This window comes from Cavia porcellus, unplaced genomic scaffold, assembly GCF_034190915.1.
Source record: "Cavia porcellus strain 051 isolate PalLab524CR breed Dunkin Hartley unplaced genomic scaffold, mCavPor4.1 scaffold_1, whole genome shotgun sequence".
Classification (NCBI taxonomy): domain Eukaryota; kingdom Metazoa; phylum Chordata; class Mammalia; order Rodentia; family Caviidae; genus Cavia; species Cavia porcellus.
The window spans coordinates 228,008,175-228,035,995 of record NW_026947484.1 but is presented as its reverse complement, the minus strand read 5'-3'; the positions used below and the strand labels follow the sequence as shown (position 1 = coordinate 228,035,995).

The window sequence follows — 27,821 nt, the reverse complement described above, 5'->3', positions numbered from 1 at the left end:
TAGACCAAAGTTATTGTGTAGTAATTATGTTAAGCATGGTATGTTTTTTTGCTTTGTTTTTGTGTTGCTAGAATTGAACACAGGGCTATATCACCAGTTTATTTTTTGTTTTTTATTTGAGACAGTGTCTCATTAAGTTACCCAGGTTGGACTCAAACTTGCAATCTTCCTGCCTCAGCCTCCTACAGCACTGGTATAACAGGCCTGTACCGCCACACTGGGCAGGGAAAGGGATTCGGATAGCATAAGTCCTAGATTTTCCTTCTCATGTTTACAGAACCCAGCTTCAACTAGCAATCCAGTCTAATTTAAGAAGGTAGATAGGGGCTGGCGATTTAGCTCAGCAGGCATAAGCATTTGCCTGGCAAGTGCAAGGTCTTGCGGTCGATCCCTGGTACAAAAAAAGTTGTCATAGAAAGTAGACAGATAGAGGGGATTTTTTTTGCAGAGAAAAATAATCACCATCAAGGTAAATTTAAATGAGTTAAATTAAGTATAATTTGCTAAAGGTAATTTTTTTTTTTTTGTCTTTTTGAGACAGGGTCTCACTATGCAGTTCAGGCTGGCCTTGAACTCACTTTGTAGGCCAGGCTGGTCTCAAACTCGCAACGATCCTCCTGCCTCAGCCTCCTGAGTGCTGGGATTACAGGCGTGAGCCACTATGCCTGGCCTTAGGTAGTATGTTTTTAAAGTGAATGAAATCTTACAAAAAGAAGAGTCAAAAGACAGGAGAAAAGCTTAGAGCTGACAGGGGAGGTCTATTTTTAATTGAAATTAATTTGCCCACAAATTTGGGAATTTCTCCAGGAAACCTGAAGAAAGAGGAGCATGGAGTCATTTTTATATGGCCTTTCTCCATTTATTGAGCTCCAAAGGTTCATGCTTGAGTTGGCTGTTTGGAACTCAAAATGGTATTAACATGTGGAATGCATTTATGCATAGAATGTCATAAATGCCCGTCAGCCTGCCAGGTCGCTCCACAGTCACCTCCCTGGCTACTGATGTGATGCCAGTATTTAGATCTCCAAGTGCATTACAGTTGACTTTTGTGTTTGGGGGTGAACATACTCAGAAGAATATGAGTGTGTTTGTGAATACTTGTGTGGGTCCTAAGTCTCTGAGGAGACGGGAACTGCACCAGGTTTGGAGTCAGAGGTGAGTTCAGCAGTCTCTCTCTCTCTGGACTGATTGCTGGTCTGTAGCTGTTCAACCTTACTGCAGGTCAGCTGGGTAAAAACTCCTTCAAGCCATGAGGATTAAGGAGCATCTTGCACAGATGTTACTTGTAGCACATTATTTATGGTACCTTAACATGTTATATAGCAATAGGTTCCTGTTGTTATTATAGATCATTATCTACGACAGAGATATTTATATATGGCTTTCTACGTGGTCCTCTTTTCTCCACGATTAACTTTGAGAACAGGGATATATGTCGCGTACTCTGATGAATCTTTCAATGCAATGACATCAAACACAAGCACACTTCTTTGTTTATAGATGTTGATCAGCTTTCTTCAAAGGCATTAGAGGTTGAAAACTTGACTTCTTTAAAAAAAGGTTTTCTCTCTTTTCTCTTTGTGACAGGATACAGCTATCACAACTGTATGATTACCTGACTGTGACTGGGTATTAATTTTGACCCTGCACAGCTCAAAAAGAAAGAGAGGGGGAAGGAGGAGAGGGTTGGCGAAAACTCCCGTGATCTGTACTTAGCCAAATATTGGAACTAAAAAAGAGAAACAGAGAAGATATATAAAAACAGTCCTAAGGAAGGGGCTGTCCAGAATTTACTGAGCTGGAGGAAGAGGAGGTTGCCAAGGGCTAAGACGTGCTGCATGCAGTGCCTCAATTTGAGCAGCAGGGGGCAGAGCACAAACTTGGAGCAGTTGAGCTGGGCACCAGGCAGAAGGCCTGCGTTTCTTGGGAGCCACTCCAAGGAAGGAGGTGCTGACATGGGGCGTGGGTAGCCCTAAGAATTCCTGTGCTTGGAAGGATCAGATAGGTACAAAGGGCTGAGAGCTGTCTCTGGTCAATCTGAGAGCTCAGGCAAGGCTAGAGCCTGGCAGTTCTGCAGGAATTTGCTCTTTTTAGATTCAGGACTAGTAAGAGTCAGGAGCCAGGCTTGAGAGGAAGTGTCCGGTTTGGCTAATGAGCGGTGAGACCTTTTTAGCTCTTAGATCTATTTCCTTGATCCTTTTTCTTGTCCATGGCGCTCCGTCACTGTAAAGACAGAGTATAAATAAATCAAAGTAGTACTTCAAACGCTCGGTAGGTCTCTTCTGTTTTTCATTGAGGATCATCCCATCAGCATGAAGTTTAGGACACTGCAGTTAGATTTTTTGGGGCTTTTGAGACAGATTTTCGCCATGCCTTTTTTTTTTTTTTTTGCTATGCCTTTTGATACTAGAAGCTTATTTCTATGAGTGGATTTATTTCTGTTACTCTTAGATAACGATGTTTTGATGCTTGCAAAATTTTTCATTTGCACTTTGGGCTCCCATAGGTTGGTAACACATTAGACCCCTGAAAATATAGCTAGACCAAGGGTTTTTCCACCCCTGTTAATCTAGAAAATATTATCCTCTATATGGAGGGAAACTTCTGATATGATTTTCACTGTTAATAATTATGAGACAAACCCCAGGATGAATGATTGCCCACACATGCTCCTATATTGAGTAAGATTTTACTTATTAAAAATCAAGATTGAGCTGGGCGTGATGGTGCCTGCCTGTAACCTTAATACTCAGGAGGCTGAGATAGGATAATTGTATGTATTTGATCCTACCCAGGCTACATAGTGAGTTCAAAGACATCTTGACCTACATAGTGAGAGCCTGTCTTAAAAAAGGAAAAAACAATACAAAATAAAAGAACAACAAAAGGACAAAACCAAGATTGAAAATTTAACAGGCTAATTATGCTTCCAAAATCCCCTAAGGGACTTTAACCGTAATTTTCTGGACATTCAACTGATTGTCAGATCTCCTCCGAAGTACAAGAGACAACACTGATTTCAGGAAGTGCCACTCTTCTTGCTGTACCAAGAAGTCAGATACCCAAGTTCAGTGTGATGTTTCATCTTGATTGTTAAGCTTCACTGACCCGAGTGATCTGAGATCAGTCAAGCACGCCCCTGGGTCTGACCGGTAGGCTTTGGGGTGTGCCCTGGGGGACTCTGTGTGGGATGCCATGAATCGAGCACCTTTCCCTCGCCTTTCTCTTCACCGTTATATTTCTGCCTGGGAGTGAGCAGACCTCTGAAAATGTGAACCATAATAAACATTTCCCCCTTTAGCTTGTGTATGTGTGTGTGTGGGGGGGATTTTGTCCCAGCTCATGTAACCAGGCACCATCTAAACCCAGGCTTTCCTTGGGAAAGGGATAGAAAGGGAAGAGAGGGACAATGAGGCCAGGAGAGAAGTATGAATCTGACAAAATATCACAGATGGATTGCTTTCTCTATGAGCAGCAGAGAAAACAGGTTAGTTCAATTTCCCAGCACACCCAGCAGGGCAGCAGCCTATCTGAGATATGCTGTGTAAACTTTGGGATAGCTGCTGTTTCCATTTGCCTGGGCTGATAATGTTAGCTGCTCTGCTGAGCCCCAAAATGTTGACACAATGCAGCAGATAACTTAGGCAAGCGGTCTTATGGGACCTGAAGTCATTTCCTTTGGCTCTTCACATGAGGTTGCATTTGATTTTTTTCATGCATTTTGCTTGCACTCCCGGGGCATCTGTGGGCACAGGAGCCCTGGCCTTTGAAGTGAAACCTAAGCACACTGGGAGGGTTAGTGAGGGTCTGCCCTCCGCTGGACAGTTAGTCACGTGGCTTTTCCAACAAACCGGAGCCTGGAATTCTGAGAATATGAAACCAAGCAGACTGACGTGTTTCGGGGACACCTGAAATACAGCGCAGATTCCACCTGCTGTGTGAATTCCTGCTTCCTTTTTCTTGCTGGCCAGCAGCTGTGAAATGGGAGGGCTCAGCCGCTCCATCCCCCACCAACATGACTTAACTTTCCGCTGGCGGTGACCTGCCCTTTGGTGCTACTTATCAGCTGTTGGATGTTTTTCACTAAAAGAAAACAAATTCAGGAATGTATTTCCCTGCATACTAATGAAATGGCTGAGCCAGCCCAGGGGTGATGAGAAGGCTTTCGGAAAGGAGAATAATGATCTTCAGTCTCTGACCTCCTGGCACCACTGGCTATTTATCAGGAGGCGCATGTGACTGGCTAAGACGCTTCAAGGAAACAGCTGCTGGTGGTGTACTCGCCTCTTGGCAGCTGGACAGGCAGAACTCAGCGCAAAACCTCCCCAGTAAGTAATGAATACTTTCAAACTGTGTGTGTGTGTGTGCGCGCGTGTGTGTTTGCACAAGCTACCAACAAGTTATTTTATTTTGATTTTGGTTTCCCTCTGACACTGTAGAAGGAAACACTTTATTTGCACTGGTTAATACCCATTTGTGTTTGACTGGCTAGTAAAGAACCTGTTATCTTTAGCCATGTTGCCTTCTAACTTTGAGGATGACTGTGGTATGTTGCTGCATTTCTGTCTGTGGGATTTCAGGTGTCTGGAAGTTTGATGGTCCGTAGCACTTAGGTTCAGAGCCAAGATTCAGGTAACAAGGTAGAGAACTGTTAGAAGGGAGCTGCCTAGATTTGATTTTCATTGATTTTACCATTGAAATTTGAAAACATACTGGTTTGACTTTACTGGTGAATTTATTGTATGACCAGCTTGACATTCCTACTAGACTTGAAGACTATTTTACTTAGTGACATACCACTGGCTGTACTATAAAAAACTGGCAAGATAATATTTGATTAGATTAGAAATCACATTCAGATTTCATGCATATTTTCCCACTCATTGAAAGCTCTCTTGATATTTCTTTTCTTCGGTGAGTCAGTTCAATCCCTCTACTTTAAAACTAAAATTTTTGGCTGCTCCTAATCTTTCTTGCTTTCGTGTTTTTCTGATGCTTGGGCTCTTGCGTCTTTGTTTACGACATGGATTATAAAAGTGCTGCCTGACACTGATGGTCTACACTGGAGTCTGGGCATGCAGAGACCTGAGAAGGTGTCCTTTCCTGGGTTCATTCAGCAGCAGGGAGCTTCCTCTGCAGAGAGCTGCAATTGGTGCGGTACTGGGACAGAGTTTAGGTAGGGATGTTTGTCCTTCTCTGATGGTCACTAGCCAGAATGGTTAAGAGGAAAGAAAAAGGGGGACAATTGAGAGGGGAGCATCTGGACTAGATGACATAACCTCTGAAAGTGACAGACCTTTTAGTCAAAAGTGCAGGGAGATGACCAAAGAGGTTCCTTTTTGGATTACCTGCCCTGCACTGAGGGTAGCTACCCTCAGAGTGGTTATTTTCATTTGAATTCTCATTAGGCAGTGTTTGGTTTGCAGTGAGCTGAGGGCACTCTGCGGTCCCCTGACTGAGGAACTGTTGAATAGGCTCAGGTGGTTGTGCAATTTGCATGCGACTTCTGTCCTGCCCTGAGGAAATTGCTTTCTCTCCTGCTGACAGCCACCCTTTGCTGGATGTGGAGATTAGATGGAAAATGACCCAGGGTGTGTTGGCTCTGCTAGAGTCCCCTCAACACAATTGGTCTGGAGTACCGAAGCTGCCTCGGGTGCCCCAAAGGAAAAAAATTGGCTAGTCTGGCAGACACAGTCCCCTTACTCCTTAAAATATAGAAGAAGCCACAGTCTTGAGGAACCAATGAGGGAAAAGTGGTTGCAACTCCTCTGTTCCTCTTTCTGTCATTTGTGTGAGGGGGTCCTTGGGTCAGCTGGCATCCACGTGGTCCGTGATCGCCCTGTGTGATCGCCCTGTGTGACTGCTTGCCATGCTGGGTCATTTTCTGGGGAGTTCACTTCTGGTGTGGTTTCTCTTTTTTTATATGTTGGTAGTAGAAAAGAACTCTCTGGTGAAATCATGTCTTCAGAAAAGTAGAGCCTCCCACAATAAAATGCAATATCTAATTGAGTCTAAACTAGACTATGCTCTATAATTATGACAACATCATGACGAGGATCTATAGGGCAAGATGTAGTTCCATGGTAGAGCATGTGCCTAGCATGTGCCAGTTCCTGATTTTGATTCCTAGCACTGAAAATTTAAAAAGAGCTTATAAAATGAGAAATCTAACCTGTATGATGGTACACACCTGTAATCTGCTCATGAGGCTGAGGCAGGAACATCGCCCCTTAGAACGCTACATAGAGAGCTCTAGGCAGCTGAGACAGAGTGAGACCATGTATGGTGGGGGGAGAAGGAATGTTTACGTAAGAATCAGCACATCTTTTGAATTATTCAACTACTAAATTTTTGATCTTGAGAAACTCAAGTGAATTTTCAAAATGTTAATGGCATAATAATGAAAACAATTACTTTACATGTACATAATATATTCATATACTCAAAGACTTTTAAACCTGGATAGGAATTATGAAATGTTTAAGTTAGCACCTTCATTTTGAAGAGGAGGAAATTGCAGTGAATGTATCTGAGTCATAGTAGTAGTCATAATAGAGAGCCAGAAAGGAAAGTAGTTCTGACATTGTTACAGGATAGTAATTCTTATTATGCCAAATGAAGTATATTTTTATAGAGTCCTCACAGTAACTCTTTGTGCTATATGGATAGATCTGATTTTCAGTTGTTCAATTTAACAATTTTTCTTAGGTGTGAAAGTGATAGGGATCCAGTGGAAACTGTACTGTGAATTTTAAATTTGGGCTTTTTCCTGAATTAGTGATATAGTACATAATCAATCCTTTCTTGAGATGCAGGGCAGCAACCACAGATCATGGGGGAATTAATCAACCCTCTACAATGTCCAGGGTTGTTAAGCAGGGCTGTTCAGTAGATTAGGTACGTGAAAATACGTTTTCAACTGTATTTTCAATTTTCAATGGGTTTATTGGTTTGTAATCCACTGTATGTTGAGTAGCATATGTATATTATTATTTTTCTAGTTTCATATAAGGAGAAACGAAGGCTGGGAGGCCCCTTAGGTAACTATAGGAGTGACATCTAGATCTGATTCTAGAACCTACACATATTTAAAAAAAAAGTGAAGTTTATGGTGAATCCCACACATATAAACTTAAAAGGCCATGAAATGTAAATGAGAGAATTTCCAGCACAATAAAATTAGCTGCACAGCCTGCGTTATGGGCTTTCCACCCTCCATGGCAGCTCTGGCTAGATTTCCCCCTGCGACCATGAGACCCAGCCATACAGAGGCACAGACCAGTGGTGTGTTTTTCTCTTTGGAGACAGAGCACAGTGATGGCTTTTGAACAGGAAAGGCCAGCAATGGACAGCTTTGTAACTGGACTGGAGCACACCGCTCTCACGGTCCCCCCCAGGCCTTTCCCTGTTTTTCCTGTCACTCCTTTCCTTTGGAAAGCAAGCTGCTCCACCCATGCCCCGTGCAAACTGCTGGCTTAGTGTTGGCGAAGCCATCATGCAACCTGTTCCTTATGGCTCAGCCAGAAGGCTGTTTGTGAAAGCGGGTTGTTAATGCAGAGAAGCAGCACAAGACTGCACCCCGCTGCTCTTTGCTCCTAGGTGTGTGATGGGTGGATGAGGAATTCCAGAGCAGTGGACTGATTGGGGGGGAGGAGGCTTGTGCTTTCCTCTGCAGTCTGTGACAGCGCCCCCACCGGCCACCTGCTCCAAATAACACTTCTTCCCCACGTGCCACATATGAAGCCCTGCCTGACCCACTGTGTCACTACAGCCCTTGAACCTGGGGCTTTTCTGGGTCATGAGACAGAGCCTGCTTCTTGAACCCTTTTAAGTTTCACTTGGGTCTCCAGCTTCCTGCTTTTGATTCAATGTAAAGACTATATACTAGGAAGCACTGGACGATAACCCCCAAGCAGGGGCAGAGTTTGGAACATCCTTTAGTTAATCAAGAGTAAGCCAGTAGCTCATGCCTGGATGTCTTTGAGAGAATTATGCATATTTGTTCAAGGTCATTATGATATGATTACTTTTTTTTTTTTTTTTTTTTTTTGAGACAGGGTCTTGCTATGTAGCTCAGTCTGACCCCGAATTCATTCTGTGGTTCAGGGTGGCCGCAAACTCAAATCAATCCAAATTCTGGGATTGCAGATGTGTGTAACCATGCCTGTTTAAGATGTATTTTGAAGAGGAAGCTGTTCACAGAAAGAAAGAAAATTTTTAATCTTTAATTCCTCCTGCCTAGGTGGAAATTAAACTCAACTTAATAGTGGTCATCTGTACAGGCAGGCAAACCAGAACCACTGGAAATTACCTCCAAAGGAAGTTACGGTCACCCCTCAATATTCTTGGGGGATTGGTCAGGATTCAGTGAACCCAAGGACACCCAAGTTCCTTATATATTATGGCACAGGATTTGCATATAACCCATTCATGTCTTCCTGTGTACTTTGAATCATCTCTAGGTTACTTATAGTATTTTATGTAACATATATTCTATCTAAATATTTGTTATACCATATTGTTTATGGAATAAGGAAAGAAACTTTATTTGTTAAGTACAGATGCAGTTACTTTTAAAAATATTTTTGATACTTTATTGAATCTGTAGATGTGAAACCCAGAAGCAGGACATGGTACCTCTAAACCTTACTGGGAACTTCTTTCCATGGAAATTGGCAGAGTCCAGTGGGTGTTATCAGAAACACATGATGTGGACTCCACCTTTTAACAGAATGCACCAGTCCTACTCCAGGGCTGATTTGAAGTAAAATGAAATAGTTGATTAATTTGGGGGGGAATTCTTCAATAAGGAAACAAATTCTGTAATGCAGTGCTTATTTTGTTTATTCATATTAACACTATTATTATTTGTTTTTTGGACAGGGTCTTTCTATATAGTTCAGACTGCCTTGAGTTCATTATGTCGCCCAGGTTGACCTAAAATTTGAAGCAATCTTTCTGCCTCAGCTTTTCAAATGCTGGGATTACAGGTGTGTACCACCACACCCAGTCCTAGGTTGAGTGTTTTAAAGGGGTCTGTCCCCCCAGGAGTTAAAAGCCTTGGAACCCCTTTCGCAGTATATCAATTGTTCATTTATATTCCTTGGTGTTAACTGCTGGAGTGTTTTAGTCTCGTTGATTTACCAGGTTAGGTATTTTCCAAGAAATAATTGTACTTTCAGTCTGAGCTTTGATCTTTGATCCCATCTTTAGCATCAAGACAAATCCCTGAAATTTTATGTGAATTTAATGGCATAAGGCACGTGTTTACACTTTGTCACAATCTTGTGGAAAGGGAGGACATCGTTACCAATGTGTAAGAGAAAGTGAGTCATTTGTCCAAGGTCATAGAACAAGAATCTACAATGTCAACTCAGTCTTCAGTCTACTGATTCCCAATCCCAAGTCTTTCCTCTTCTTATTTGCTGTCGTTCAGAGAAAGACCAATTTTGACTTTTTCATGATCATGCGGTTTACATATAGTCTGTAGTATAGCCCTTTGGGATAAAAAGTGTTATAACTTATTTTATTATCTTCTGATAGGCAAAGTGAAAATGGATACCATGGTCAGCCATTTCATGTGTATCACTGATGGAATTTCCAAAGCCTATGGGCAACTGACCCGAGAACAGGGAATCTCAGAATAGTTTCAGACAGAATGCTATTTGCTGAGGATAATATTTTAAAAGGAGCTCAGTGATCTCTTTCCTTCCCAGTGTGATTGAGATGGAGTCAGATCAAAACTATAGGGTGATATAACATTCACCTGTACGAGGATCTGGTTGTTTTGCCCTCTAGCATGCACACTCTTTCTCCAACAAAAGCATCCGTGTATTTGGAAGTTCTACCTGTTACAACACTTATTCTCAAGAGTGCTTTCTGGCCACCAGGAATACGGTACACTGTGTTCAACCCTCTCTGTGCAGTTATTTACCCATATATACATGAGAAAGTTCGAGCTTACTGGAATAATTGAGACTTTCCACCATCAGTCAATTTTCTGTTATGGAAATCTAGTTCCTTGTATAACAGCATTATTAGTAAGATGGTGAGTGAAAAAAAAAAAGACAGTGTATGAGGGCTGATGATTTTAAGTGCAGCTGCACACTGTCGTGGACAGGGACAAAGTAAACGAACAACCCCATGATAGTAAGAACTGCCATAGGCTTTATTTTCTAAGTAACTTTTTTTGAGCATGCATGTTACAGTAGCCGTCTTTGAATTTAAAGCTTTCTGAAAGACATTTAATTCATGAGCTGACAAAGTATTTTTCTCTAGTGCTTATTGCAATCATTAGAATTTTCTATTCCTATCAGTAGGACAAAAAGAGCACAAAAGGAGAAAGAAAAATGTAATGATGAGCTAATAACAGATCTTCCTGAATTACAGGATGCAGAATTTGACATAATATAAACCTTAATGCCCCTATTACAAGTGGAAGAACCCACATAATTTATATAGACTCAGTCATCCCAATATCTTTCAAGTTTGTATTTGATCAGGTGGACAGTTTTATCTAAAGGTTTCTCTACTTGCCTGATACTCTCCTAGTTTTCATTTAATTTAGTGTTGGATCAGACAGACGTGTCCTCACCCGCAAGATTTCCTAAGAACCCATATAGATCATTATGCCATCGATTGTACATGTATTCAGAGTTTCAGCTGTGTCCGTATTCACGGTACAATCTTGGACAGAGAATCAATAATGCAGTGAAAAACATGTGAAGAATTAAATCCATATCTAATCTGATAATTTCATTTCAGTCACTGTTTTTTTCTTAACTGTTTCAAAAACTACAGACAAGTAACTGAATTTGAATGTCCCCAGTGATTTGAATGGCTTCTCTTGCTCTGGCTGCCGTGTTTATATAGTTGTAGAGACCTAAGCAATTAATGAGCCAGCCAAAAGAGAGGAGTGGCAGTGGAGAACAATTAGGCAAATAGGCCTTCAATCTGTGATAAATCAGATTCGAGGGTTTTTTCCTTTAAATTGGCTTAATTACTCTTCTGCTTTTTTTTTTTAATGTAAAATTTTTTTCCACTAACCAATTCAAAATGGAGTTTCCTCAGAGTCTCCTATTAGCATTAACTTTGGGAAGGCATCATGAGGGATTGCTCCCTGGATTCACGCATACAGCTCAGTTTAACAGAACCCTGGACCCAGAATGAAGGAGCTAGGAGAAGAAATGTCCTTTTTCAGCCGCACTGTGACATGCTTTGTGACTATCAGGGCTGAATCTGCTCAAAGCTGCAGTCAGTATAGACTTCTGAAACTCATAAAGTACTCAAGAATTTTAAGCAGTTTTACATTGAAGAACTGAGTATTATCTCCATATTTGGTTCTGGGAGACTCTGATCATGAGTTCAGATCGACTGAACATTGGAATCTGCCCGGCTTTCAGTTCTGTTTTTTTCTAGGTAGAGAGTATTTCATTTATGTGTGGAATGCCTGCACTCAAAACCATATGTGTTATAGGATGCTTTTGAGGCCTTAGATTTTTCTTTTCTTTAATGACATGGATAGTGCCCAGTTTGAAGGATAGTGCTAGAGATTTCTCTATTCCTTTTATCTCTCTCGTCTCTCTTGGTTCTGAGATGAATTTGCCTGCTGTAGTAGACATTTCTATTGTGTCTACTGTAGGGAGAAAAAGTGGAGCAGCATTTATTTCCTCCTTAACAAGAAGAGGATGGTGGGTCCTCTATGGAAGAGGAAAATTTCAAAGAAATGAAGTCCCTTGTGCCTGGTGAGACAGCACACCGCTGAGTTGCCTTCTAGTTCTCATCTGTGCAGAAACAAAGTGCTATAAAACCTTGGATAGCGAGAAACTTGTCCTGTGAGTGTTCTGCAAGGGAAGAAACATTTCTAATGAATGTCCACTTAATAAATGAGTGATGTTTTGCAATACAAGTAGTTTATGACCTGCACATCACATGATCACTGAGCCTGTGATTCTTCTCTCTCTTGGATTGTGGGTGATCATCTACCAGCAAGTGGTTATGAAGGAGACCTCATCTGCAGAGTAGGAGAAAAAGGCAAAGGAATCTCTTGGTTCAAATGATACTGGGGAGATGTGTTAATGTGGGAAATGGTGCAGAATTTTCTAGAAAAGCAACACCTGAATAAGACTATAGCAAAGCTGGCAACGATTCTGTGTAACAACAATGCAATGTCATGTTTCTGCAAAATGCTCAAAAGAGGCAAAAAGCAATGTCACTGGATAGGGTCCTTGTTAAAGTTATATGAAAGGTAAAAGGTTCCATTAGTGATAGTGAAAGTCACCCTACACAATAACCCTCCTCTCACCTCCCTCCACCAGCCACCAAGGTTTTCAAACGTAAATACAGATTAATTTGTTTATTTTTCTTTATGTTTTGTATTTTCCTTATTGTTTCCTATTACATTACACATATATTTGAATATTTTTGAGTTGTGAGACAAATCATCTGGGTTTCTATTATTTCTTAGGGGAAACTCATTTTGATATACAAGTGTTTGGGTTACAAGCATGTTCCTGAAACAAATTGTACTTGCAAACCAAAGTGGTTTTGTTTTGTTTTTACTGTGTATGCATTTTCTCTTTTCTTTTCTTTCTTTCTTGTTTTTTTTTCTTTCTTTTTTCTTTTTAGATAGTTAGAAATTTAATTTGGAAGCAACACAAAACACACTAATTTCATATAAAAGCCAAAGCATCCCTTGTGGCCCTCTGTGATGATCTTAACCGCAGCTCCAGGCATTTTTCCTGGGCCTCAGACAGGGTCGCATCTGCTCCTCCAGAGTCCCGCTTCCCCACCTCTGCCGCCAACAGCACATCTTCAGTCCATGTTTGGACCCCTGGATCACGGAGAAACCCACAATGCACATCACCTGTTTTTTGGGAGGGACTTGGAACTGCAGATCCCTTTCTCTCTGTGTTGCTCTTTGATTCTTCTTTATTTTATGAAAAAAAAAAAACCCAAAATTTTATAACAAAATAGAGAATAACAACAGACAATATATAGTGTGTCATTGTCTTCAAAGTAGTTACTCAGTACAGGACATAAACCAAAAGATTCTTACAAAAAAAAAAAAAGAAATAGGTAAAACTTTCTTTTGAACAATCTAAGGTAAACTAGTAATATAAATGAAATAACATCATTATATTAAAATATTTTTCAAACAACACAATATATCATTTGGGGAAGTACTTGAACATCTCTCACCTTCCTATTTCTCTCTCTTCTATTTTGCTCTTTCTTTGTACATTTGTATACATTATGTGTCTCTCATGTAAGAGAAGCCATGTGATATCTGAGCCTGTGCCTCACTTATTTTGCCTAACATTGTGCTCTCAGGTTGCATCCATTTACCAACAGACTTATCTTTATGGCAGTGCAGGACTCCATTGTGTATGAATGAATTTTCCTTATCCATTCATCTGTTGATGGACATAAACACTGTTTCTAAGATCTGAATGTTATAAATTATGCTGCTATAAACATGGGTATGCATGCATCCCTATAAAATGAGGATTGTAACCCTTTTGGAGATACTTGGGGGATAACTGGGTCCAGTGGAATTTCTACTTTTAGTTTTTTGGGACGCCTTCATGCTAATTTCTGTGGTGGTTACACTAGGTTACATTTCCACCAACAATGCAAAGGAGCGATGTTAAAGAGTTCCTTCTGTTCCTACAGCCTCACCAGCATTTTTGATGTAGCCATTTTTCTGGTGTAACCTGATATCTCAGTGTAGTTTTAAGTCACATTTCTCTGATGACTAGCATTGCTGAGCATTTTTTTTTCATGTATTTAGTGGCCATTTGTATTTATTCTGAGCAGTGTCTATTCATTTTGGTTGCCAATTTCATTGGCTCTTTTGTTTGGGGGAGTCTAATTTTTTGAGTTCTTTATATACTCTTGATTTTAGTCCCGTGTTCATGGAAAAAATTGTTTCCCATTCTGTATTGCTTCTTCTCTTTGTTGGTTGTTTCCTTTTTTGTGCAAAAGCTTTTTAAATTGATATATTCCCATTTGTTAATTCTCTGTATTATTTCTTGTGCCACTGAGATTTTGTTCTGAAAGTCTTTGCCTACACTGATGTCTTAAGAGTTGTATCTGTTTTATCCTCCAGGGTAGTAAGTGTTGGTGTTTTATCATTTAGATCTTCGATCCATTTTGATGTTAGTTTAGTATGTGGTGAGGTATATGGGTCTCAACTCAATCTGCTGCATGCAAGTATTCAATTTTCCCATCACCATTTGTTAAAGAGGCTATCTTTTTTTCTAGTGCATGTTTTTTGGTTTTTTTTTTTTTTTTTTTTTTTTTGGCTTCTTTGTCAAAATCAAATAGCTGTATGTGACCTTGGTTGTTTCTGATTCTTCTATTCCATTGACCCATGTGACTTTTTGTGCCAAAACCTGCTGTTTTAGACACTATAGCTTTATAATGTAACTTCAAATCTGGGATTGTGGTGCCACCTGCTTCGTTTTTATTACTGAGGATTGCTTTTGCCATTCTGGGTCTCTTCTGATTCTATGGAAGTTTTAGAATTGCTTTCTCTTGCTCTGTGAGAAAGGATGTTGGTATTTTGATTGGGATCGTGTGAAATCTATATATCAGTTTTGAAAGCATAGCCTTTTTGGTTATTTTGGCTCTGCCTATCCAGGAAAAGGGGATATTTTTCCATTTTCTGATATCCTCCTCAGTTTCCTTTTTCAGAGTGATATACTTTCTTTGTAGAGGTAGTTTACTTCTTTAGTTAGGTTAATATCTAAGTATTTAATCTTTTGATACTATTGTGAATGATACTGTTTTCCAGATTGATTTTTCAGTTAGTTTATTCTCAGTGTATAGGAATTTTATTGATCTTGTGTGTTTATTTGCATTTTGTTTTTAATCGTGGCTCTCATTGTGCCTATGTTAATAACTGATGCTCTCTATGGAAAGAAGAGCCATTCTGTGGTGTCTGGATTCTACTGGACCTGGCATGCAGCTGACGTTATATCATACCCTATACATACCCATTTCTATTGGAGGAGAGTTTCAGAAAAGAAAATCACCCTAGACTATATGGATTCATGACGAGAATCATCCTAGACTTTGTGGGTGTGGTCTCTTTTGTGGCTCCTAACAGAACACATTCATCTGTGTTCATTATGGAAATGTTCTTTCAGCTCTGGTGCCCTGCACCTTGTACAGGTCCTGCAGAACTCAGCCTCCGATGGCACTCAAAAGGCATTATTCTGTCTCACAAAGTGACAGGTACAAAAAAGAACATGGCTACAGGACTAGCTGTGTAACCAAAGATGAAAGTTTTCTTTAAGTTGTATTTGGTTTTTACAAGAAGTGACATAATATTGGCACCAAGTGGGGTGATCATATTCACTCTTTTAAAATTATTTTGGTGCCATGATTATAGATACCTAAGAGGGCCAAACAGAGCTTGTGGCAGAATCAGTGTAATATGTCTCATGCTGTTTTATTTCTATGTGTTTTAAAGAAATACTGCTTTTAATGTCTCTTTGGAATTTATAAGAACTTTGTCTTCAGCTAGTAATAGTGGTATTAAATAAGAATTGAGATTTTATTTTTTCAGCTACTATGATTACTGAGTCATATGCCATGCATAATATTCTGCAATTTATCTGGAATTCTACCTCACCTCATATTTGATAAATTGTTTTAGGTTTTAATTTCCAGATTTGGAAATTAAACTGAACAAAAAATTTAAAGACCTCAGTAAATACAGTTTATTGAGGTTTACTGGTTTATGGAGCATTTTATGAGGAAGCCAAAATTTGCATTTAGATTAAAAAAGTAGTAAGAAAAATCTAAAACATGTGTTTGTATAAGGTGATTCATTTAGTATTTTTAAATATATACTTTTGGACTACATATTACACAAGTATGAGTAATAGTACAAACTATCCCACATAATATCACTACCGAGTCAAACAGATAGATATTAAAATATTATTACAAAATAACTTTATAATAACCTATATATGCTCCATGAGGGTGTTATACCATGTTCCATGGAAGTCCAAGGAAAGGAGGTCACTGAATCAGAATGAGTCAAGGAAAATTCCCTAGAGTCGGTGATATTTGAGCTGTGTCAAAATGGATAAGTAGAAAACTTTTTAAGTTATTCAAGTAGAAAGAAAAAAAAACAATATTCTGAACTTGTTCACTGCAGTAATAGTATGCAACTTGGTACAGGCAAATCACGGGGTATATATTGCAGGGGGGAACAAACAGCTCAAACACAAATTGGCTCCAGATGGTTAAGAGTAGTGTTTTCTCTTTGGAGACGTTTAGATATTTTTGAGAGCTATTTAAACTTAAAAAAAAAAAAACTTTTTATTGTAGGAAATTTCAAATACATAAGAAAATAGGCAAAATAATATAATCAGCCCACAAGTGTTCATTATCTGATTTACCAATTTTCAACTTAGGGTCCATTTTGTTTCCTTTCTATGTCCACACATATTCCTCTCTTGTCATATGAGTTTTGAAGCAAATATTACATATTTTATCATTTCATCTGCAAATACTTTAGCATAAATTGCTGGAAATTAAGTTCTCTTGAAAAGTCCATGATATTATCAATCTATCTAAAATACTTACTTCTAATATGTCGTTATTATTGTGGCTTGTTAAGTGGAGGAATGATATATTTACTTTCTGTAAAGAAAACTCTCAAGGCATTGAAAAGGACTAGTTGACAGAGAAAAATACCAAAGACTAAAAGGAGACTGCTAGAGGGAAGACAGGTTTGAACCAAGGCAACAATAACAAAAGGGTGAATTAATTCTGAGAATATTTAAGTAATTGAGAGTTCTTGAGATCAGCTGTCTATGGTGGTGCAAGAGAGGAGGGGGTTGAGGCATATTTGGGAGTTTTAATTTGGCTCATCAGCATCTGAAAACATTAACTGATATAGTGTAGGAATGTCTTGAAAAGCAATTTAATCTATTAAAGCAATTTAATCTATTAAACTAATATTAATTTCAGCATTATACAGAGAATGCTGGAAACAAATCCAAAAATACCTTCCTACTATGCTCAAACAAAGCTTTGAGACTTGGCATATTTGGAATAATTTTGATTGCTCCACTTTAAGAAACCTGTTAACAAAATTTGGAGGATGTGTAGCAAATAGCATCTAAAATGTTCAAGAGAGCAGAGGAACAGCTTCAATAGACTAAAAACTGAGAACTGTTCACATTACCCATGATTAATAGTTATAAAATCATCAGTTCTAATGGATATGACTTATTCAGCAGACTCAACCCGCTAGAATTTAAAATAATGAAAGGAATTTCCCTTTCATCTTGTGGTGAAAATGTTCAGATAAACAAAAAGTTGAAAGAATTGGACAATGAACACCCATATATCACTAATTCATTTCTACAATTTAGTGTGTTATTAGCACTTTGGGCTTAATTTTAGATGCTTTTAAACACATTTGTTTTTTTTTCAAAATAAATTTTAAAAATTTATTTTAAAATTATTTTTCAAAATAAATCACAGGTAGCAACTACATTGAAGACATCTTATTCCTAAACACCTCATCATGCATATCATTAACCCTGCTTCAGAATTTGTTAAGGCATAAGTTATATTTTACTCAAGAGAGCTTAAACTTGTAGTAGATTTACTTTCTCAAAAGGAAAGGTGATTTCAAGGGGACTAAAACATTTCATGGCTGGTTCAGAAACTGAGACTCTCTTGATCCTCAAAAGTTGTCACACAGCACAGCTGCCTTCTACAAAACAGCCCGTGAGGTGTTGTCAGGGATTGATGTGGAAAATCCATGTCCCTTGCAATAAATATTCATTACATTTGAACATGGAGAAACTGAGGCCTGCCTATAAGTGAAAAGAATTGGTTCTAGAACAAATCACCTCTAATAGTTTATACTGAGCATCACTCCCTATCTGTGACCACTCTGCAAAGTAATAATGCACTGCAACAGATGATTTTTAAGTAAAAATGTAAATAATTCATTCTATATAAAGTCATCATGAGATTTCTTTTTATGCAAGAGTACTCAAGAATGGCAAAGGAGATAAAATGTTCTCACAAAAAAATTACTCTTTATTCACATGTAGGAAAAAACCCCTCTGCTTGTCGGTAGGGTAGAGAACAAGTTTGGACATAAACAGATTTTAAAATGTTCTCAATAGTGTCAAATTTGACATGGTAAATCTTGCTGATTAGTTCAAAAATTAAAAATCAGGCGGAGGGTTTAGGGTATGATTCAGCAGTAGAGTACATGCTTAGCATGTATGAGGAGGTCTTGAGTTCAAACTTTGGAACCAAAATGCACGTTATATATTCAGGCTGAGATGATGCCAAAAAGATGTATTCATCCAAATGTTTATCGATGAAGATATCTAATATTGATTTAAAAAGCGAAACATTCAGTCAAATAACCAGGCATTTGCTGCATAAAAAGCCGAGGTGCTGATACTAGAAAAAAATGTAGTTGTTTGATGAACTTTTTATTTCTACTTTGATGGGATGTTGGTCTGTATCAGTGGCTTTCAATGGGGAAAGAGTTTACCACTACGGAGTAGCTGGCAATGTTTGAAGACATGTTTTACTTCCCAGTGGGGCCTAGAGGTGCGGTCCTACACTCGTATCTAGTGAGTAGAGGTCAGGGATATTATGCCAGGTAAATGTCCTATGATGTTTAGAATAACAACAGAACATTATCCACCTGCAAAGGCCAATCATTGCAAGCTTCAGGAACCCTGGTCTATACAAACCAATTAAAAATCTCACGTGCTTTCAGAACACTTTTGAAGAGTTTCCTGTAACACTGCTTCTTGTTGAGCGGTAAGTTGTGATGACCTGAGACACTCACAGAAGCACAGCTGCAGCTTCCCTAACAGGAGAATGAGGTGTAATCATCTGAATGGGCTCCATAAAAGCCTGGATTCAGTGTTTCATAGGACTCCTGAATATTCAATAGATGTGACGGTGGGCCGCAAGGATGCAGATACCTTGCAGAAAAACATCCATAGCCAGGAGAGCCACACTGTTGATTCGAACAAGAAAAGAAGCATTAGGTCCTAAATCAGGGGACTGTTCATCTTAGAATTTGGGACGTTCGTTTCTTCCTTTTCAAAACTCAGGAAGGAAAACAGAGGCATGCGAGTCAGGCCAATTCTACACTCTTGATGTCAGCTTGAAGGCAGAATATCTGTGATTTATGATATTCTGTATCTTTTCTTTACTACTTACTATCATCTCTGTGTCTGTAAGCATGTTCTCTTTCATTCATGTTACAATTGTGCCCATCACTTATCTTTGGGCATAATTTTATCCTTAATTTTTTTGAGTTTTCAGCTTTTTCCTGTCAACTAGGGAAGCCCCATCCCTAGGTAAATGTGCTTCTGTAGCATCTTTGAAAACATCTTTTGCTCTCAATAGCTCTGCCAATTTCTCTTCACTCAAGAGACATCCTACTTGGCCAGCTTGTGTTCTCCACATGCTGCCTTCGTCCCCATTTATTCTTCAGGTCACAAGATCCTGGCGTCTGCCCACAACCCCAATGAAGATGCTTATCGTCAAGGCCCCCAGGGAGCTCGGGGTGGCAAAGAACAGATGGTCGCTGGTCCTTTCGTTATTTAACTTAGTAGCATTAAAAACAGCTGACCATTTCAACTTCCCCAAGCTCGTTCTTCTTGTGGCTTCATGGCCCAACATGCTTGTAAACTTTCCTCCCCTCTCACAGTAGCCGTTCACAGTGCTCTGCTCCTCCTCCTCTCTCTGATGTTAGAAAGCAAAGGTTTCTGGGTGGACTCTCTTATCCTCTCCTCATCCTTTCTTCCTGTAAAGGTACACCTATGACTTAAAGTTTTGTTCACATAGGGTTGATTCCCAGTTTTAAGTTCCCTCTAAGATCTCTCCTTGGAGCTTGAGATTTGTATAAATAAGTGCAAACGAGACTCACACATGAATTTTCCAGGCACTGAACCTTCCACATCCTGAGCACAATTTAGGTTTCTTCGCATGCACCACTTCCTTCATCCTAGCAGCCCTCTCCAAGTCTCAGTAAATGGAATTATGATCCAGTCAGTTTCTCAGACCTTTTGTTTCCTCACATCCGCAGTTGAGCCTTGAAACTTACAGAAGTCTCAGCTTTTGGCTTAAATATAATCTTTTTAAAGTGATATCTCCTGACCACTCAGTTAAAATGATTGTTTTTATCATTCCTTATCTTAGCATTCCCTGTGGGTTTTCATTGATAGCTCTTATAACAATTTATATTTGCAGCAAAAGCCTGGATCGCAAATAACTTGTTCTAACATGTACCACGAGATGAGCAAATATTTCTAATACATCTTAACCTGATAAATAAATGATGTCTTGGAATAAAGGTAGTGCATGACGCAGAAGATCACGTGGTCACAACTGAGCTAGTGGCCTCTCTTTCCCTGTGGGATTGTGGGTGATCATCTTCCAACAGCAAGAGCTTATAGAGGAGTTCTCATCTCCAGCGTAGGAGGAGGAAAAGGCAGAGGAATCCCTGGCTTCCGTGTGGGAAGCAGTGCAGGATTTTGTAGAAAAGCACCACCTAAATAAGACTATAGGAATGTGAACAGTGATTCTGTTTAGTAACAATGCAGTGTCTCATTTCCACAAAACTTTCAGAAGGAGGCAAAAGGAAGTGTCACTGCGTGGGTTTCTTGTTCGAGTTTCCTGAAAAGAAAAAGATTCCACTGAGCCAATAGAGAGCAGTGATTCCATTAGTGATAGTCAAAGTCATCCTACACAATAATCTTCCTCTGTCTCCTCTGTCACACCAGCCTTGAAGGATTTCAAGGCTAAGTGTGGGTTAATTTGGTTATTTTTCTTTATGTTTTGTATTTAATTTATTATGATGTATTATACTATAATATTACAATCTTGGTTGTTGTTACTGTTTGTTTTTTGAAACAGGGTTTTGCTATGTATGTAGTTCCGGATGGACTTGAATTTATTGTATAGCCCAGCCTGGCCTCAAACTTGCAGCAATCCTCCAGCCTCCTGAATGCTGGGATTGTAGGAACATTCCATGATGCTCAGCTTGAAATCATTTTTATAGGAATAGTTTTGGGTTGTGGAATGGATCATCTGAATTTCTATTATTTTTTATGGGGAAATTCTTTTTATGCTTTGATCCAAAGCATAAGTGCTTTGGATTATAAGCATGTTTCTACAATGAATTATGCTCACAGACCAAAAGTTTACTGTATTTACAATTTTGTCCATGTATTTGTTTGATGTTGCTTTTCTTCATTAAAATATGCATACCACTGGACAAATATCTGGTCTATTTAGTTCACCACTAATTACCCAGTACCTGACATAATATATGGAAGACAGAGGTGTATTTATTGAGTCAATAAAAATCTACTTGGAAAAAAAGAGAAAAAAACCCTCTTGGATACTGGGTTTAAAACAGGTGCTTTTATTTATTTATGTCTCACAAGATAAGAATTAGATGCTTTTTCTGTCAGAGTCATGCTTTTAATTAGATTAAAAGAAACTTTAACCATTACTCAGGAAAAAAGCAACCAAGATAATTCTTACTACAGTTTTATTGGTTAATTGATAGATTGATAACTCATTAGCAGATCACTTCTTTTTTGTGTTGCAATTTACTTATAATCTAGAAATAATGCTATTTGTTGTGGCTTACATCTAGATGTCCCCCTCCGAGCCACATGCACTCATAGGAGGGATCTCTGCAAAGTGATTGGATCGTGGGCTTTTGGTAATCCTCAGTGAACTGTTCCCCTGCTGAGTTCATAGCTGCCTTGCTGGTAGGTGGTGGGATCTGACCAGAAGAGGTGGGTCACCAGGAGCTGGCCTGAAAGAGTTTCTCTTCCTGGCTCCTCCCTTCCCTTGCTCTCTGCTTCCCCATCATCATGCAAACAGCAGCCTTCCTCAGTTCTCCTTCACCGAAACCCTCTGCAACACCATCCTGCCTTGAATTCAGTTGAATGTGGACTGAAATGGGCCAAAATAAACCTCTCTTTTCTTTAAGATGTGGGCATCAGGTACAGTGTCTCAGCAAGGAAGGAAGTGACTATTAGATCTCTTTGCCAGAATTATTTTTAAATAATTTTTATTTATTATTTATTATTTAAATGTAAAGGATTACTTTAATAATCCTTTTAAAAAGTCATTAAATGTGTATAAAGCTATACTTGAGACAGGGCAGAGATTGTATGATCAATTTCTTTATTCTGAGGACTGTACTGCACTAATATCCAAACCCTTGAGGTTTGTGAACAAATAAAATGTCACCAATCTTTATTTTTATGTCTTATTTGAAAATGTGATAGCTTTCCATTGCTAGAATCAATACCTGAGATAATCAGCTTATAAAGAGAAAAAGGTGATTTGGGTTCAGAGGTTTGGAGAGTTCTGTCCACAATAAGTTGGAACCTAGTGCTTTAGGCTGGTGGTGACATTTCCTGGTAGGAGCACTTGCCAGAGCAAGACCGCTCACCTGATGACTAGAAAGTTAGTTGAGAATGACACGGGTCCCACAGTCCCCTTTGAAGGCGCATGTCAGGGATCCAGAACCTTCCACCAGGCCGCACATGTTACAGTTTCTAACACTTCCAACTAGTATCAACCTGGGGACCAAGTCTTTAATCTTTGGGGGACATTCCAGGTCAAACTTTAGCAAAAGGAGACCACTAGATAGTGTTGTGACTTTGAAAAGCTGATGGTGAGGATAGTCAGTGACAGAGGGGTGCAGGCCGCAGTGGCCAAAGGAACACTTGAAGAGCTCCCCACTTGAGGGCAATTTCATGACTTTAAAACTTCACTAGAATTGTATTCGATGTACTTACTCCCAGACCCTCTAGCCAACTCGACATCAGCTATTTCCTTAAGACTGGGTGCAGAGTAAGATCCTCCTAAAACGAACTTCACTGAATTCCAACTGAAGAGGACTCTCCTGGGTTTTCCTGACCCCTCAAAACCACTCTAATGTGCCAAAACCTAAACGTTTGGGTTCATGCATGACAACGGCAAGAATGTCAGCTGGGCCAACAAAACACTCACTGGACCTCTCAGCTTTTTGGTTTCACCTTACCCACAAAGCAGGGTAATTCAAGTGCTTTTGCATGATACCAGCTAATATTGCCCCAGGGGACAAATAACTAATTTAGACTGGAACCCTAATCTTTTTCAACCAGCTAGACTTTGAAGGAGCTATTTGGAGCTCTGTGCTATTAGTCAGTGTCTGGTAACATTATATAGCGGCGTGGTCCCTGAGTTTGGAGGCTGAGCTGCAACTGAGTAAACCAGAGAAATAAAATCTTTAAGACACACACTGAGGTGCAAGCCAGCTTTAACCCTCTTCTAGTAATGCTGGCTCAACTAGGAATTGGCGAAACCAAACCTGTAGCAGGACTGGATATTTAGCTGTCTGTATATGTCATTGTTACACTTGCTGTTATATTGCTCTCTGTGAGTTAGATGTCCTCAGACAATTAGTATTGCTGACAATACTGGTTTCCTGGTTTAGGAGTAGGCCATTGGTTGTAACAAACTAAACCTGTTGAAAATGAACATTATCAAGTATTCTTTAAAAAAAAAGCTGATGAGTTTTTCCTCCCCTTTCGTATTGGACAAATCTAAATCCATTTGTTTTAAGGTTATACAAATGACCTATCAGATACTAGAACCTCAAAGTATATGATTTTTCTTTGTCTTCTGAAATTCTCTGGGGAAATCAGTCTTGAGAAGTAGTTATTATTATTCTTTCTCTTAAACTTTTATTTCAGACCCCTGTTGAGCAGAACTATGGACAATCACTCCAGAAAATGAGACAAAACAAACAAATAAAAGAGATCATACATACGGACACAAAATTTTCACACAATTATACGTTTAGTATTAAGGTTTTTTCAGATCTCAGATTCTTTTTTTTTTTTATTTAAGAGGAAAAAGAGAAAAACACAAAACAAACCAAAGCGGCGTAAGAGTACACGCAATACAGAACTACAAAACAAAACAAAACAAAAAACCGTAACAGTAAGAAATTACCTGCTAGTAGATTACACACTATTTTCTTGGAAATAGTTCCTCAAATCACAGTATCAAAGAACACAAGGTGGACATTCAAACAGGGAGACTGCAAACAGCTGTGTTCAATGTTCCAAAAACATTGATAAAGTCAGCTATTTAACACCCCCAAACACACTTGCTGTTATATCCGTTAGAGCTCCTTTTCTTTTTTTTTTTTCCCTCTCTTTTTTACAACAAAATTTACACATCTTGGATTTTATTACTCCTTAGTGCTTATTACTTTCTTGGGGGGGGGAAGAATACAGTCAAATATGGCAAAACAAAGCTGTCAGTCAATACCAAGGATAGACGTAGCACATGGTGTAGAACAGAGTACAAGTTTATCAACAATGGTTATCAACGTTGTCCCTTGTTTCCTTAAAAAGAATTGTCTATCTTATTAGATATTATAAAGTTGGACAAAACAGTAGAGAACAAGACCAATAAAACTTAGGCATTGTAAACATTACAGGACTTCCAAAGAAGACAATAGTCAAACCAGAATGGGTATCCTAGTGAATCTTATTGTCTTCAAAGTAGTTGCCTATGTCTTCAAACTTGATACTATCATATAGAATGGAACAGAGTCTAATCAGTCAAAACAAGATCGTGGGAGTACTACAGGACTTCAAAACAAGTTAATGGGAAATCGAAAAGAGTTACTATTTATATATCCTAATTTTTTTGAATTTTTTCTTTAATTAAGACAAACATAAGAAATGACTAAATAATTTTTTTTGAAACAATAAGGGGAAGATTGAGATAAAACAGGACATAACAATATAACAATAGAGGTCACAGCATGACTGTTTCAATAACCTAGTACTTCACCACCTTATAACCTGACTTAATAGTAGTTACCATAGTGTCTTTTTCCTTGAAATATTTGGGTAAAACTTCATATACTCTAGCTTCAAATATTTTCATATCAAGAAGCCCAGAATAAAGCCTTTCTAATTAATGAGTGAAAACTTTATAAGGCTTCAAGGCCACCTAATGGGGAATCATGATTACCACATATTTTTATATATTTGAATCATTACTTACATTAGGGAAACTATTCGGTATTCACACATGCGAGATTGATTTATTTCACTTATGAGTATGGTCTCAAGCTGTGCCCATTTATTGATAAATATCTCAATGTGATCCTTCTTTATAGCTGAATAATACTCCATTGTATAGAAATACCACAACTTTTTTATCCATTCCTCAGTTGATGGGCACTTGGGTTGTTTCCAAGATCTGGCGATTACAAATTGTGCTGCTATAAACATAGGTGCACATATATCACTGTGGTATGATGCTTTCAGTTCTTCTGGGAATATGCCTAGAAGTGGAATAGCTGGAATAAATGGGATTTCCAGTCCCAACTTTTTGAGAAATCTCCAGACAGATCTCCACAAAGGCTGTACCAGTCTACACTCCCACCAGCAGTGCAGGAGAGTTCCTTTTTCCCCACAGCCTCTCCAGCATTTGTTGTCGGTTTTCTTGATCCTGGCCATTCTTTCAGGAGTGAGATGGTATCTCAGTGTGGTTTTAATTTGCATTTCTCTAATGACCAATGATGATGAGCATTTTTTCATGTATTTATTTGCCATTTGCATTTCTTCATCTGAGAGTTGCATATTCATCTCAGATGCCCATTTTTGGATTGGATCTTTGAATTTCGGAGGTCTGAGTTTCTTTAATTCTTTGTATGTTTTAGACAAGAGGCCCTTGTCTGAGAGAGAGTTCACTAAAATCTTTTCCCAGTTTGTGGGTTTTCTTTTTACTATGCTGGAGATTTCTTTTGACATGCAGAAACTTTTTAATAAGAAGTGGTCCCAGTTATTGATTCTGGGAAGTATTTCCCGTGCGGTTTGAGTCCTGTTCATGAATTCTTTACCTACTCCTATGTCTCCAAGGTTTCTACCTATTTTGTCTTCCAATAGATTTAGTGTTTCTGTTTTAATATTCAGATCTTTGACCCATTTACATTTTAACTTAGTACATGGTGATAGACATGGGTCTAGCTTTAGTTTTCGGCAAATGGAGAGCCAGTTTTTCCAGCACCATTTATTAAAGAGACTGTCGTTCTTCCAGTGAACCTGCTTGGCTCCTTTATCAAAAATAAGGTGGTTGAGTGTGTTCGTAGTTGTGGTTGTATCTTCTAATCTATTCCACTGATCTTCAGCTCTGTTTTGATTCCAATACCATGTTGATTTTACTACTGTTGCTTTGTAGTATAACTTCAAGTCAGGGATTGTGATGCCTCCTGCTTTGTCTTTGCTGCTTAGAATTGCCTTTGCGATTCTAGGTCTCTTCTGGTTCCAGATGAAATTTAAGAGTGATTTCTCTAGATCTATAAGGTATGTTGATGGTATTTCTATTGGGATTGCATTGAATCTGTATAACAGTTTTGGGAGAATGGCCATTTTCACAATGTTTGTTCTTCCTATCCATGAGCAAGGGATGTCTTTCCATTTTCTGAGATCATCTTCAATTTCCTTTTTCAGTGTATTATAATTTTCACTGTATAAGTCTTTCACTTCTTTCGTAAGAGTAATTCCTAAATATTTCATTTTTTTGCTTGCTAATGTGAATAGTCCAGTTTCTCTTATTTCCCTCTCTGTAATTTTGTTGTTCGTGTATAGGAATGCTATTGATTTCTGAGTATTGATTTTGTATCCAGCCACATTACTGAATTTATTTATTGTATCTAAGAGTATTTCAATGGAGTTTAGGGGGTCTTCTATGTAGAGTATCATGTCATCTGCAAACAATGATAATTTAACTTCTTCTTTTCCTATCTTTACCCCTTTTATTTCTCTTTCTTGCCTAATTGCTCTGGCTAGTACTTCCAGTACTATATTAAATAGGAGTGGTGATAAAGGACATCCTTGTCTTGTACCCGATTTTAAAGTAAAGGCTTTCAATTTTTGGCCATTTAGTATGATGCTGGCTGTTGGTTTGTCATACATGGCCTTTATTATATTGAGGTAAAGACCATTTATTCCAATTTTCTATAAAGTTCTTATCATGAATAAGTGTTGGACCTTATCGAAGGCTTTTTCTGCATCTATAGAGATGATCATGTGATTCTTATTTTTGGCTTTATTGATATGGTGGATTACATTTATTGATTTGCGTATGTTGAACCATCCTTGCATTCCTGGGATGAATCCCACCTGGTCATGGTGTATAATCTTCTTGATGATTTGCTGGATCCTATTTGCCAATATTTTATTGAGGATTTTTGCATCTGTGTTCATTAGGGAGATCGGTCTATAGTTCTCTTTTATAGTTGGGTCTTTCTCAGGTTTTGGTACTAGAGTAATATTTGCTTCCAGGAATGACTTAGGAAGGATTGCTTCCCTTTCAATTTCATTGAATAGTTTGAGGAGTGTCGGCATTAGGTCTTCTTTATATTTCTTGTAGAATTCTGCAGTGAATCCATCTGGGCCTGGGCTCTTCTTGGTGGGCAAGGACCCAATTACATTCTCAATTTCATTAGCAGAGATTGGGTTATTCAACAGTTTTATATCCTCTTGATCTAGCTTTGGTACTTCATATGCTTCTAAGAATCTGTCTATTTCTTCCGTGTTATCAAACTTTTGAGAGTAGAGGTTTTCAAAATAGGTGTTGATGATCCTCTGTATTTTTATTGGGTCTGTAGTGATTTCTCCTTTTTCATTTCTTATTGCATGAATTTGAGCTTTTTCTTTCCTTTTTTAAATAAGGTTGGCTAGGGGCTTATCAATTTTATTTATTCTTTCAAA

General features: G+C 38.6%; 1 protein-coding gene across 18 annotated transcripts in view; it reads left to right on the top strand.

The window, feature by feature from the left end:
- Rasgrp3 (RAS guanyl releasing protein 3) overlaps positions 1 to 27,821 on the top strand; it is a 134,291-nt gene that overhangs the window by 26,051 nt on the left and 80,419 nt on the right. For 4 of the 18 annotated variants that reach the window (XM_063229971.1, XM_063229955.1, XM_063229943.1 and 1 more), the window contains exon 1: positions 3,770 to 4,328. The exons of the other annotated variants lie outside the window; for them this stretch is intronic. The gene's annotated coding sequence lies outside the window, so the exon portion shown is untranslated. Of the gene's footprint in view, positions 1 to 3,769; positions 4,329 to 27,821 lie in introns of those variants that run through there. 18 annotated transcript variants of the gene reach the window in all.